This window comes from Hydra vulgaris, chromosome 01 (genome assembly GCF_038396675.1).
Source record: "Hydra vulgaris chromosome 01, alternate assembly HydraT2T_AEP".
NCBI classification, from domain to species: domain Eukaryota; kingdom Metazoa; phylum Cnidaria; class Hydrozoa; order Anthoathecata; family Hydridae; genus Hydra; species Hydra vulgaris.
Window position 1 is genome coordinate 39,061,028 of NC_088920.1, and position 13,623 is coordinate 39,074,650.

Here is a 13,623-nt window from a genome sequence, read left to right on the forward strand (position 1 = left end):
ATTACTGACCTTAAACTTACATAAATAAGTTTTTTTTTTTTGAAGTAAATATTTAATGATAGCTGACAAAAATGATTAAGAATATTCAGTTTTGTTTAGTTTTCATTTGGTATTAATGACGGTTGCATTAAAAAATCTTGAAAAAAATTTTAAAATTTTATAATTCGACTATTTAATTAAAAATATGAGTAAAAAGCCTTCTTTAACGGTTGCAAAACGTTTTGAAATAATTACATTACATAAAGAAAGTTATTCAGCTCGGTGATACGTCTAAGTTTAATGATTTTACTAACTATGGAGTGAAATCTTCAAAGTGCCCGCCACAAATTAAAGAAATGTCACTATTTGAAAAAGATTCAATAAATCTCGTTAAAACTATCAGATTTCGCAATCTCAGCAACACATTTGAAGAAAAAATAAATAATGACATTAAATCTTTACGCAAATCTAATAAAACTTTAACTCCAGCTGACAAAACTTCCAACTGTACAAAATACTGAAGATGATTACAACCACCCTCTAAAAAAAGGTAATCACTTCCATTCATAAAAAGGCCAATCCAAATCTAAAGGACGAAGTAAATAAAGAAAGTAAGCAAATTTTGACAAACCATGATATTTTTAATAGAAACGAGATGAACGGAACTGCCGATTGTTTTATAACTTTAAAATATCATAAAGCCAACTTCCTAAACAACCCTACTGTGCGTCTTTTAAATCCTACAAAGAAGGAAATAGGAAGACTGTCAAATTTATTTTATCCAATGTCAACTCAGAATTAAGAATCAGGCTCTGTTTAAACCAATGGCAAAATACGCAGAATGTGATAAATTGGTTCCGAAATATTGATGATAAACACCTTTGTAAACTTTAGTATATAACATAAATGATTTTTATCCGTCAGTTGATGAAAACATACTCAATAACGTTATTACCTTCGCCGAGCAACATATAATAGTGGACGAGCAAAGCAAACCCGTTATACGTCATGCAAGAAAATCATTCATTTTTAACGGCGGCATATCATGGATTAGGAAAAAAGCAGGATTGTTTGATGTTACCATGGGAGCCTATGATGGCGCGGAAATTTGCGAAATAGTTGGGATTTTTCATTTAGATCAACTTTCGTAGTTTTACAACAAAAATGATTTCGGTTTATATCGAGATGACGGGTAAGCTGTTTTTTAGAACAAAAATGGCCATCAAATGGAACAAATAAAAAAGCATGTCGTTCAAGTTTTCAAACGTAACAATCTCAACATCTTTATCAAATAGCCATAGACAAAACATAATCTGGTACAATCTTCCATTTAGTAAAAATGTTACAACCAAAATTGGTCAACGCTTTTTAACCTTAATTGACAAGCATTTTCCTAAAAACCACAAACTACACAAAATATTTAACAGAAACACAAAATAAATATCCACAAATATAAAACAGGGAATTGAAGGATTTGATTGGAGCTGAAACAATGAATTGAAGGATTTGATTGAAGCTGAAACATTGAATTGAAGGATTTGATTGAAAAATAATGGATATAGTTCAAGCAATAAATGAAAAAAGAAATCAAAAAAAGACTTCAAAGCGGACCCGGAGGGACATCGGCTAACAAAGAGCTAGCTATAAGTGTAACAATAAAGACAGCAATTTGGTCACGAGGATTGCTAGCTTTTTTAAGTTAGCGAAAAGCTATCGATATTTAAAAAACAAAGACTGCAATTTGGCTACGAGGACAGCTAACTTAATAAGCTAAAGACCCACTGGCTATTGTAACTAGCATCATATTGTAATAAAATTGCTGTCTAAAAAGTTTTGATATGTAGCTATCAACTAGCTATAGATTTGTAGATATTTTGTAACTAGCTACAAAGCTATGAAATGTAGCTAGCGACGCATTGCGACAAAATCGCAATGTTTAAAGTTTAATTATTCTCATAATAATAATAGACTCAATACTAAAAAACGAATCTTTAAAGATATTAGAGACATTAGGAAAAAATAAAATTGAAAAAAAAAAAATCGCTTGAAAATCGCTATAAAGCTAGCTAGTCGCTAGCTCATTTCCTACCGGCTACACTACGTAAACGATGCACACATATTAAGTAGCGGTAAAATGGACTTCAATTTAAAAAATGCACGTTTCCATGATTCAATGTAAAAACAATTCGTGTCGATTGTGGTTTTGCATCAGATATATACTTTAAAACTGGCTAAAAAGCGTGTACAATGGGCCAGAATAGCAAAATTTGAGACAAAATTAATAAACAAGTTTGGCAGGAATACTAATATAAGGTCTGGGCTCTTTGCAAAGGTGGTATTTTTTTGAATTAGTTGCTATGGTAGCCATTCCACAGATTTTTTTTTTGTCAATATATTTATATATGATTAACATAGTTTTATAGAGCTTAAAAAGACTTAAAAATTGAGGGGTCTTTCAACTTTAGAAGTTAATTGGATCCAAAGTTATTTATACATTTTTTTGTGCTGGAAAAACTGATGATTTTTAGAAAAAAAACGCCTTGTATAGAAAATTTGGCGTAAAATGGCACCAAAATAAAATAAAATACATCAAAAATCAAGCGCGAAATTTAAAACAAACTATATGCAAAGAAATAAAAACATTGTATTCAAAATTTTTAAACAAAGTTCCTAAGTACTATTTCTTCAAGAAAACATAAATAAATACTTGTTTTAAATTGAGAAAAGGCTATGATTGCCATTTATATGACAAATGCAAATTGCAATATGACAAATGTTTATCATAATTTAATTTATTGATGGTGTAATATTTCAAATTCACACTTAAATTTTACAACTATATTTAAGATTCGCACTTACAGGGAGTATTTTATAAATTTTGTATAAAAACTGACTATGACTACAAAAAACTGTTGCTATTCAAAGTAAGGTACCCATAGCAACCAAATATAAAAACACCTCCATTAATAGTATTGCCCTCATATAAATACACGGATCAATTACAGTGTATATAGCACAATAAAAGTCTATAGTTAGGTAAAATAGCTTGATGCTATGCAAAATTAGGTATCCTTAGCAATCAAATAAAAAACTACTTCCTTTATAGGAAACGTAGACATTATATTAGCACTCATACCATATTTAGTTAATATACCACTAATATTAAAATTAAAATATATATTATCACTAATACTAAAGTTTAAATATATTAATTTTTCTTCAAAATTGGCTATTCTGGTCTCATGTGCATTGGCCCCCAATTTTTTAAAAGTTTTTAAACTTTGATATAAAGTATAAAATAAATTTTTGTAAGTATGATATAAAATAAAAAAAAAATTTGGACCCTCCCATCCTGAGATAAAAACCGGAGCCTCGATCCTTGATTACAGATTATGCATAACACCATTAAAATAGATACTGCAATTGCATAGGCAAATATATATATATATATATATTATATATATATATATATATATATATATATATATATATATATATACATCAGTAGGTTCATCAGGAAGAACCTACTGATGGTGAAACACAGTGTTGAAGTAATCAAAAATTAGATAAGTGTTTTTACTAATTTATATATATACATATATATATATATATATATATATATATATATATATATATATATATATATATATATATATGTATATATATATATATATATATATATATATATATATATATATATATATATATATATATATATATATATATATATATATATATATATGTAAAGAAATTTTATGCATTTATTCTTCATAGATATTACTGTTGTTACGACACATAAATAATTTAACTGTCGACTAAATCGACTAAAATATTTTCTATAGTCGACAAAAATCGACTAATACATTTTTGAAATCGAATAAATCGACTAAAGTCGATTTAATCGAAATATAGGAGTAAATTTTTTTTTTTTAAATAAATTGAAATAAAAGTAATAAAGTAATTGTTTAACATCATTTAAAAAAAAATGAAACAAAATGAGAGCAAAGCTGACAACGAGACAGTTTATTACCATACACCAATAATTCAGAGAGCGCCTTAAATACTTGTTAAATATGAAAAGTCCATACAATTATATTTACACTGCTATTGTTTAGATGATTCACAATTTAGTTTTGCCCCAGGGGTCTGAGCTAGCTTGGAACGATCCTGTACAAAAGTATTTATGAAAATCACAAGCAGAGCGTAAGCATTAAAAAAATAAAAACTAATGAAATGCATAACCAAAAGTTTAACTAGATATAAATATTGCTATGAGTTTTACAAAACATAAAGAAAGTATACAAAAAACAGTATGCAGTAGTAATAAAAGTATTGTTATTTAAATGAAGAAACATTAAAATAACCAACAATAAAAAAATATAATGATTTTGAGATTACTCGAGTAAATTGACTTTTAGCCGATTAGTAGGAAATCCAAAGTCGATTAAATCGACTAGTTCCGACTCTCGACTAGCCGACTTTTAGTCAATTTAGTAGAAGTCAATAATAACACTAATAGATATTTAGACTTATTTTCTAGAGTTACTTTAATTTTGCATGAATAGTTTAGTTTAATGAGCATACCATATAGATTATCATATTTCAACTTTAATAAATGTATTATTTGAACTTTAAGTTATTGATTATTAATTAAGATTTACTAGAAGTATAAACGTAAGTTGATTAAATGTTGTAAAATAACTTTAAAAAGTTATAAAAAGTGCAATTTTCAGCATAAAAACAACAGCAATAAAAACAATAGCAATAAAAACAACAGCAATACGCTTCTAAATCTAAACTGATGTGAAAATGATTCAGTTAATATACTACTCAGCAACAATATGTAGAAAAAATATTTCTTATGTTATCACACTTAAAAAAAACAGTTTTGACCACTATCTGGGCCATTGACCACTATCTGGCCCACTGGGCTGTAATGTGTGTACACACCACATCTTTTTAATTAGTGATACCGACTACCTATAGATTTACAGTTATGTTTTAGTGAGCTAGAAAACTGCAATATATAGCTATCAATATACTGTTTCAAAATCGCTAACTAAAATCCTGCGATATATAGTTACATACGCGTATACATATTGCTATAGTGATAGGTTTTTATAGCCACTTAACAGTCGTTGATTTGTACAAAGCTACAATACTTAGCCATTAACTTGCTACATGTTTTTTGTTATGTTGAAGCTAGCTAGAATGCTACGATATGTATCTAAGGTTATATCGTAGTATTATCAATAGCAACAAAGCTGCGATATCTAGATAGCAACATGTTCTAAAAGATAACGCTATGTTATAAGTTCAATTATTTTTATAAGTATATTAGATCCAATAATTAAAATGGAACTTTTTTAAAAAGGAAAAAGCGAAATTAACAACCCAGCTAACACAAAACGTTCGAGCACGTTTGACGAACGTTGTGAACGTTTAGGCACGTTCTATGAACGGGACGTTTATAGAACGTGCCTGAACATAAAAGTTATGGATAATTGTTTAATCGCAGCTAACAATTAACGCTCAATAAACGTTAACATAATATTCGTTAAGGTTTGCGTAACATAAGCCGCAAGCGCTATTTCAACCAGCTTTTGTGAACTTTGATTTACAGTTCTTGAAAGTTCACTGCAAACGTTCAAATAACAAACAGCGAACGTTGACTTAACGTTCACTGCAAACGTTACGTTAGCTTTTGAATGTTTACTTCAAATGTATTGTAACGAACACGGAATTTTACCAAACATTTTTTTTCTTTAAATGCATAAATGTATAGATTTAGACATATTTTCTTTCTGTTTAAAACTACATTTGCTAGTATTTATATAATGTAATCCTTTTTTGAACTAACTTAACCCTTTTTTACTTTTCAAATACAAATTCACCATGTATTATAACTGAATTACATCATATCAAACTTAATTGAAAACCTATGATTTAATTGTTACACTTCAACCAAAAGGCCCACCATTGGCTGAGCTGATTAAAGTTAACAAAAATTTATACCAAAAAAATAATATCTCTGGCGATGAAATATTTATTAATTATTATTAGTTAGTGTGTTATTAGTACCCTATAGTTGGTGTGTTATTAGTACTCTATAGGACACTACTAACAACTTACATTAATTTAAATTAAATCTATATAGGAAACAACATCGAAAACATTAAAAATAAATACGTGTTGTTCGAGTAAAAAAGTGCATTTATAGCGGTACTTTTTTACTTTTTATCTATTATATAATAGATGATTTTAAATTCTAAATATTAAACTATTACTTAAAATTTTACACTATTAACACACATTATAACAATAACTTTATATTAACTATATTAAACTAACTAAACAATCATAATAAAAAGTTAAAATATAATGTCGATAACTAAATAAACTAAATAATTTTAATTTTTAACTTTTAACCCCCCCCCCCCATTATTTACTGACATAAATGATGTCAGTAAATAATGGGGGGGGAGTGCTGAAAAGTTTAACAATAAAGGGGGTGTTGAGACCAAAATGATGTCAATTTAAAATTGTTTTTTTTTAGTTTTAATGAGCAGATTTTAAAGGTATTTATATCTACTATATGGTATAGAAATGATGTTTCGTGTGTAGGGAAACTAATATTAAATGCCGGGAATTTGATATTATATTTTATTAAACTATTTATAATATAATATTATAAATTAATATAATAAGTTTCCCAGAGACATTAAATAAATTACAACTACTAACATATAATAAAAATTACTATCGTTTTATTAATATATTACCATTTGAGTCAAATGGTAACCCTAACCCCGTACTGCCAAAGACTTTCCGATTCTTCCGTATGACGGTTTTGTCCATCAATTCAGTCTAGGCTAGCTAATAGAATCTGTAAAAAGTGCAATATCTACTTTGCCTCTCAAGCTATGTTGAAAAAGCACGTTTCTATCTATTCTTCTGCTTTAACACTCCCTCCAATCAAAAGAATCCAAACAGTTTTAACAAACACATTTTGAAAAGGTAAAATTGTTTATTTATAAAGCAAGGGCGTGTTATACTTTTATATAAATTTTCTTAGCCGTCTTAACTTAATACATAAAAAACCATAGTTTGAATGCACATTTTAATTACTTAGATTTTGTTGTATCCTGGTTTTATAGAACATTAAAATCGTTTTGTGAAACATGTTAAGAGCCATTGTCTGAGAAATATAGGCAAAAAAAGCAAATTATGGAAGAGATATCTTCATTCATGTCCAGCTAAAGCTTTCCTTTGAGAAGGTTTTATTCCACAAAGAGTTCTCCTTAAAGAAGTATCTGACATAGGGAGATAATTAGTTTCTTGGTAAATTTCTTTATAAAATGTGATTGTATGGCTAAACTTCATCATTAAAATGGCATTAGCCACTTTTTGTTCCTTTCCATTGTCAAACTTTATTTTATTTACACCATAAGCTACATCATGTAGCAAACCTCGACAAAGCATAAGTTCTAAAAAATGTTCTATTTTTTCCTATGGCATTCGGCATATGTTTACCTTTTCCTTTTTTGGTATAGAAAATCCTCTGCTTTCTTTTTGCAACTTGCGTGCTTTATCAATTTGATATTTTTTGCAATCAAAGATTTTCATTAATGTTTCTTTAGTGTACTTGTTATGCTTAATAACTGAAAGCAAAAGAATTTGTCCTAAAAAATCACTTTCTTGAAACATCTTAACTGGTACAACAAGGTCTTTTGAAACCAGTTGAGTTGAACCATCTTCACCCTAATTGTGTAACACTTGAGAAATTAGTGCCTCTGATTGACCAGGTGCAATTGCTTCAGCAAATATCTTCTCAAGCTGCATTTTAAATTTTTCAAATTTCTTCTTAACTATCTGTTTGGTTCCTGGGGTTAAGTCTTCTATTCGCTTTTGCTTTATCTGAAAGGACAGTGGAATTGCTCCAAATGCTTCACACAAAGAGCTAGCTGCTTTTTTTGATAGTTTCATCTGAAATAAATTGTTAAATCTGGAACATATATGTCACCAGCAGGAAAGCAAGACTTTATTGGTGTTGGAGCTGGTTCTAACATGTCAATATTGTTAACTGTAGAAATACTTTTTAGGTGGCTGAAGCAAAATACAGCTCCAACAGGAAGTGGTAAATTCTTTTTATTATAAGCAGCAAGGGTGTTTAAAGGAATGGATCTAATTTTTGGAGCTTTTTAACCAATTTGAAATTCATGTCTTGGGTATTGACAACTGTTTGGCTGCTTCCAGCCAATACCCAGAGAAAAACGATGGTACGCATATTATGAGTCATAGCATGAAAGATAACCTTGTAATCGGCTTTCAATCAGGATTTTTTCATTCCGCTTGTTTGTCGGTGGTAGCTATAAAACAGTCATGATAGATTTTTCACCTATGGAGTAAGAAATCCTATTTTTTTTTTGATAAAAAAGCAAATAATATTATTATATTATTCTTACCTTTAAAGCTTGTAAATGATTACTTATGCCAGCAGTCAATTCATTAACTTGAAAGATTCCATCTTTGTTCCAACGCACAGTGCCTCACAGATACGAAAAAACGGCAAAAACCCTATTAATTTTTTAAATTTATTTTGATGTTTTTTAACTTTATCTTGATTGTGATAAGCATACTGAACAAGGTAAACCCATTTTTTATGATTTTGTAAATTTTTACTCTTTTTGTGAGCTTGTTATATGCAGGTTGTTTGTGGGCAAAAATTCACTAGAAATTTTAGAGTTTTCAAGTAGATTTTAAAATTGTCACAAAATGGTCATTTTTAAAAATTTTTCTTTCATTTTTTCGGTGAACATCATATATATATTATATCATCCGGTAAGTAACTGACATTGGACTTTCATCGACACCAAAAATTAATGTTCGAATTTCACAATTTGTGAAAAAATTAAAAATTTTAAGAAAATAATATTCACAATATTTACTTTTTCTAAAAATGTCCACACTTGTCCACCCTGAATTTTGATGGGGAAGTATCTTGAATATAAACAGGAATGCCCGGAAAAAAAACCCGCCCCAAAGTAGCACGTTTTTGAGAAATTGAATTTTAAAGTTTTTTGCAATTAATAAGAAAACCGCAAAAAGTTTTTTAAAAATCCAAAAAAATAGTTAGTAATATGTGCCTTTGTGATTACATCTCAAAATGAAAATAATAGACTTGATTCCCAAAGTAAGAGAAATTTGTATAACTAACAAGGATATTGTGAGCCTCTTTTATGAGGAAATTTTGATATCAGAAGGTTTGGATGGTGAAAAAGTGCATAGTGAAAAATTAACAGAAAAAATCCGAATTTTGGTGATAAAATTGAAAGCTAAGTGGATTGCAGTAAACAAAACATATGACAGGCTGTTAATGAAAGAAAAGAAATGGTTGCAAACCGAAATTCAAATTGTTATGAAAGCTGACAATGTAAGCAGAAAAGAGTTCAGTGGAGGGCGACCAAAGAAAGATTGGAAAGATCTAGGAGAGAGAAGTAAGCGAACAAGAGTTGTTGGATTATCTGCGCATGATCCAGAGGTTTTAGCTCTGGCTGCTGTTAAAAGTGCAAAATCATCAAGTGACTTACAAGACTTTGCTTATGTGGTTAAAGAGTCTATTCAGAAAGCATCTGAAATCAGAAAAAGTATGGACAGCAAGGAACCGATAATGATGAGTGAGAAAGAAGCACTTTCATTAAAAGTTAATTGTGATCTCAGTGATGATCAGTATCAAATGATAAGAAACTCCTCAATCAAACACAATGCCAATATTTATCCAACATTACATGCTCTATTCAAGGAAAAAAGTAATTGTTATCCAGAGGACCTTGTTGTAACTGAAACTTTTGCTGAAAGTAAATTACAGTCCATGGTGAATCATACTCTTAAAAAAGTTATTGTATTAAGTGAAGACGATTTAAAAACTCTGGATACAGATCAAAATGTGCTCAATGGTAGTTTTATTCTAAAAGCAGGGTTTGATGGTGCATCAAGCCAAAGTTTGTATAAACAAAGGTATGATAACACAGACATTGAGGAGGCTAAAAAAAATAAAGAATCCCTTTTCCAAACTGCAATTGTACCTCTTAAGTTAAGTGTAGAAAGTAAAATAATTTGGGAGAATAAGAAACCAAATAGTTCTCATTTTTGCAGACTTCTTCGTCTTCAATACAAAAAAGAAACCACAGAACTTAGCAAGTCAGAAGAAAAACACATTCGTGATCAGATGGCTGATTTGGAAGATTATGTTGAGATTATTACACTTGCGGATGGAAGAAAAGTCAGTATCAATATAAAATCTCATGTTTAACTAACCATGTTTGATGGCAAAGTGGTTAATGCCATAACCAACACAAAATCATCTGCAAGCTGCAATATTTGTGGTGCGAAACCATCAGAAATGAACAAGCTAGATCTAGTTAAAATTAAACCTGTGAATAATGATGCTATGTCCCTTGGTTTATCATCATTGCATTGTTGGATTAAATGTTTTGAATACATACTTCATTTAGGCTACAGACTGGAGATGACTATTCCAAGGACAGATGTCAGGTTAGCCGAAGATAAGGTACTTGTTCAAGCTAGAAAAAAAACTATTCAAGATAGGTTTAGAGCAGAACTTAGTTTACTGGTAGATGTTCCAAAAACTGGATTTGGGAATACAAATGATGGTAATACTGCCCGAAGAGCATTCATGCATGGTGAGGCTTTTGCTGACATAACAGGAGTTCAGGTTGAGTTGATTCTCCGGGTGAGGACAGTTCTTCAAGCTGTTTGTTCAGGGTATGACCTAGATATTGATAGATTTAGCCAATACTGCAATGAGACTCTAGCCTTTATAGTTAATAACTATGATTGGTACAGAATGCCTCCAACTCTTCACAAACTTCTAGTTCATGGACCTGCAATTGCTGAAAATCTAGAACTACCCATTGGTTATTATTCTGAGGAGGCTCAGGAGGCCCAAAATAAAGTGATAAGACATGCTAGGTTAAACCATTCATGCAAAATTTCCAGACTCAATGTAATGAAAAATCAATTTCAATATTTGCTGATCAGAACTGATCCAGAAATTTTGTCGATCAACTTCATAAAACACAAATCTTCCAATGGAAACCCCTTGTCTGAACAAGTTCTTAACTTGCTGAAACACTAAGTTTAGTTTTTTTGTTTAAATCTAAATTATATTGTTACATGTTATATATGTTATATGTTACAACATACAGAAATTGTAGATATTTGTTTCTGAATAATGTAATCTTTATTGTTTTCACTGTTTACTGACAAAATCAGCTGTTATTAAAGGATTATATGTAGAGTGTTTAAAAACAATGAAAATTTGTCACTTTTTATGTAAATAAACTATATATATATTTATGAATTTGTCTTTATAAGTACAATAAAAAACGACAGAATAGCATGTTGAGAAAGTGGGAAAAAAATTCAGAATTGCAAATTTGCAAAAATATTTTGAAAAAAGTGTGCAAAATTATTTTCTGACTTTCGGGTTGGGTTACTGATTAAATTTTGATATATTTAGAGCCAAAAAAGGTTGAAATCCATTCAGAAACACTGATTTGAGGGTTTTTGCCGTTTTTCCGTAGCTGTGAGGCACTGTGTAACGCTTAAAAGGACCACAAGAACTCTTCTCTTTATTAATATATGCATTTCTCATAAGGACTGACTTTATTTTCGCTCTCTGACATATTTTGTTTATTGATAAGTATTTATTGACTAAAATTAAACAAATGCAGTTTTTATTAAAAAATTTCAGTTCTTCTACTGAAAACTGCAAAAAGAAATTTATGTTATGTAACTTAAGTAAAGCATGGTAAGTTAGTAGAAAATCACTTAACAAAATTTTTTTTTCATTTAACACTGCGTTTCATCAATAAAGACTCATCAGAAATGATGAGCATTTCTGATGAGACTTTATTGATGAAACGTGTTAAATAAAAAAAAGATTTTGTTAAGTTATTTTCTACTAATTTATAATTGCTCTATTATTTTAAGAATATTGAGCACTCTATTTTGTAGAATACATTTTAAAGTTGTTTAAATATATATATATATATATATATATATATATATATATATATATATATAATATATATATATATATATATATATATATATATTGTTCTACCTGATAAAATATATTATATTATATTAGATAGAAAATTGTATTTATTTATGTGTAATTTTTATTTGTGTTTATTTGGGTGCTATATGTATTTTTTTCAAGTGCTCTTGTACAGTTCCTCTATAAAAAAAGTATTATATTAAAATTTTTGTAGGCTTTTTATCACCCGAGCACATGGATTTTTTTTCAGATATTGGAAGATGCATATTTAAGGAAACTAAATAACTTATACTGTTCATAGCAGACCTAAGGCCACGGTTGTTATGGGTAATCTATCAAAGCGCGTGGAATTTACGGCATTGCACTTTGATAACTGGATTTTACTTGCCTTGCACGCTTCCGAATTAAAAATTAATTGTCTCGTTTGTCAATATTTTGTATCCTTTATATAAGTCAAGTAATAACTGAATGTTTGTCATCTTTATTTTATACTCAGCTTAATTCAATTAATTCATAATTCAAGTACTGCGTTTGTCTTTAATTTAATGCAGAAAAAATAGAGAAACCGCAGAAAAATTTTAATTTTATTTATGTTTATTTATTTTTAATGACGCATTTCTTCAAAATAGGCGTCATTTATGTTAGTTTTTTAAACTTAAAAAAGATAGCAACTAGTTAACTTTATAATTTTTATATTTGAGTTAAATCTTATTTTCATACAAACTATCTACTCCAGCTTGAAGCAACGTAATACCAAAAATTGCTGGTACCTACTAATTGTCGATATTTTTTTTGTTTATTTCTAATTTTGTTTTTTTTTGGTAATTTTTCTAAGCTCGTTAAAATTTAAAACTGCCTTTTCATACACAGTTACATTATTATAAAGATGCCATCTATAATTCCAGAATGGTTAACTCTGTTATTACAGGTTTGTCACAAAATGAATTAAATATTTAGGAAGATTATGTCCTCAAATATATATGTATATATATATATATATATATATATATATATATATATATATATATATATATATATATATATATATATATATATATATTTATATATCGTGTAGATAGCCTTGTGGATTGCTGATTGACAGCAATCCACAAGATTATCTACACGAGCGATTGATTGGGATTTCAATGCCTTCACCAGAAAGCTGGCGTCACACCACTGCTGCTCCGAGGGACAACAGCTTTGAGCATGTAACAAGACCTCTTGCAATGTCTGTTGGGTTATGCTTCCTTTTACTCATTGATGCTGCATTGTTATTTTCCCAAGGACTGTCTGTACTGTTCTCGGATGAGTCCGTGCTACTTTTGGAACAATCAGGTAGCGCTAAGCTGGTAAGTGTGGACACAGTCGCTTCCATTACCCTCTTTTGCTTAGACGGGTGGATGGTATTGGCCCTAGCAGAATTGCCAGTCGAATAACTTATGTGACCTTTTCTCTCAATTTGCAGTTTGTTGAGGTTCTCATCCTCTTTGCACAACCATTCGCCTTTCATCTTAGTTATGTTAAACAGTTCATTCCATGAATCAAAGTTTTGTTTTTTT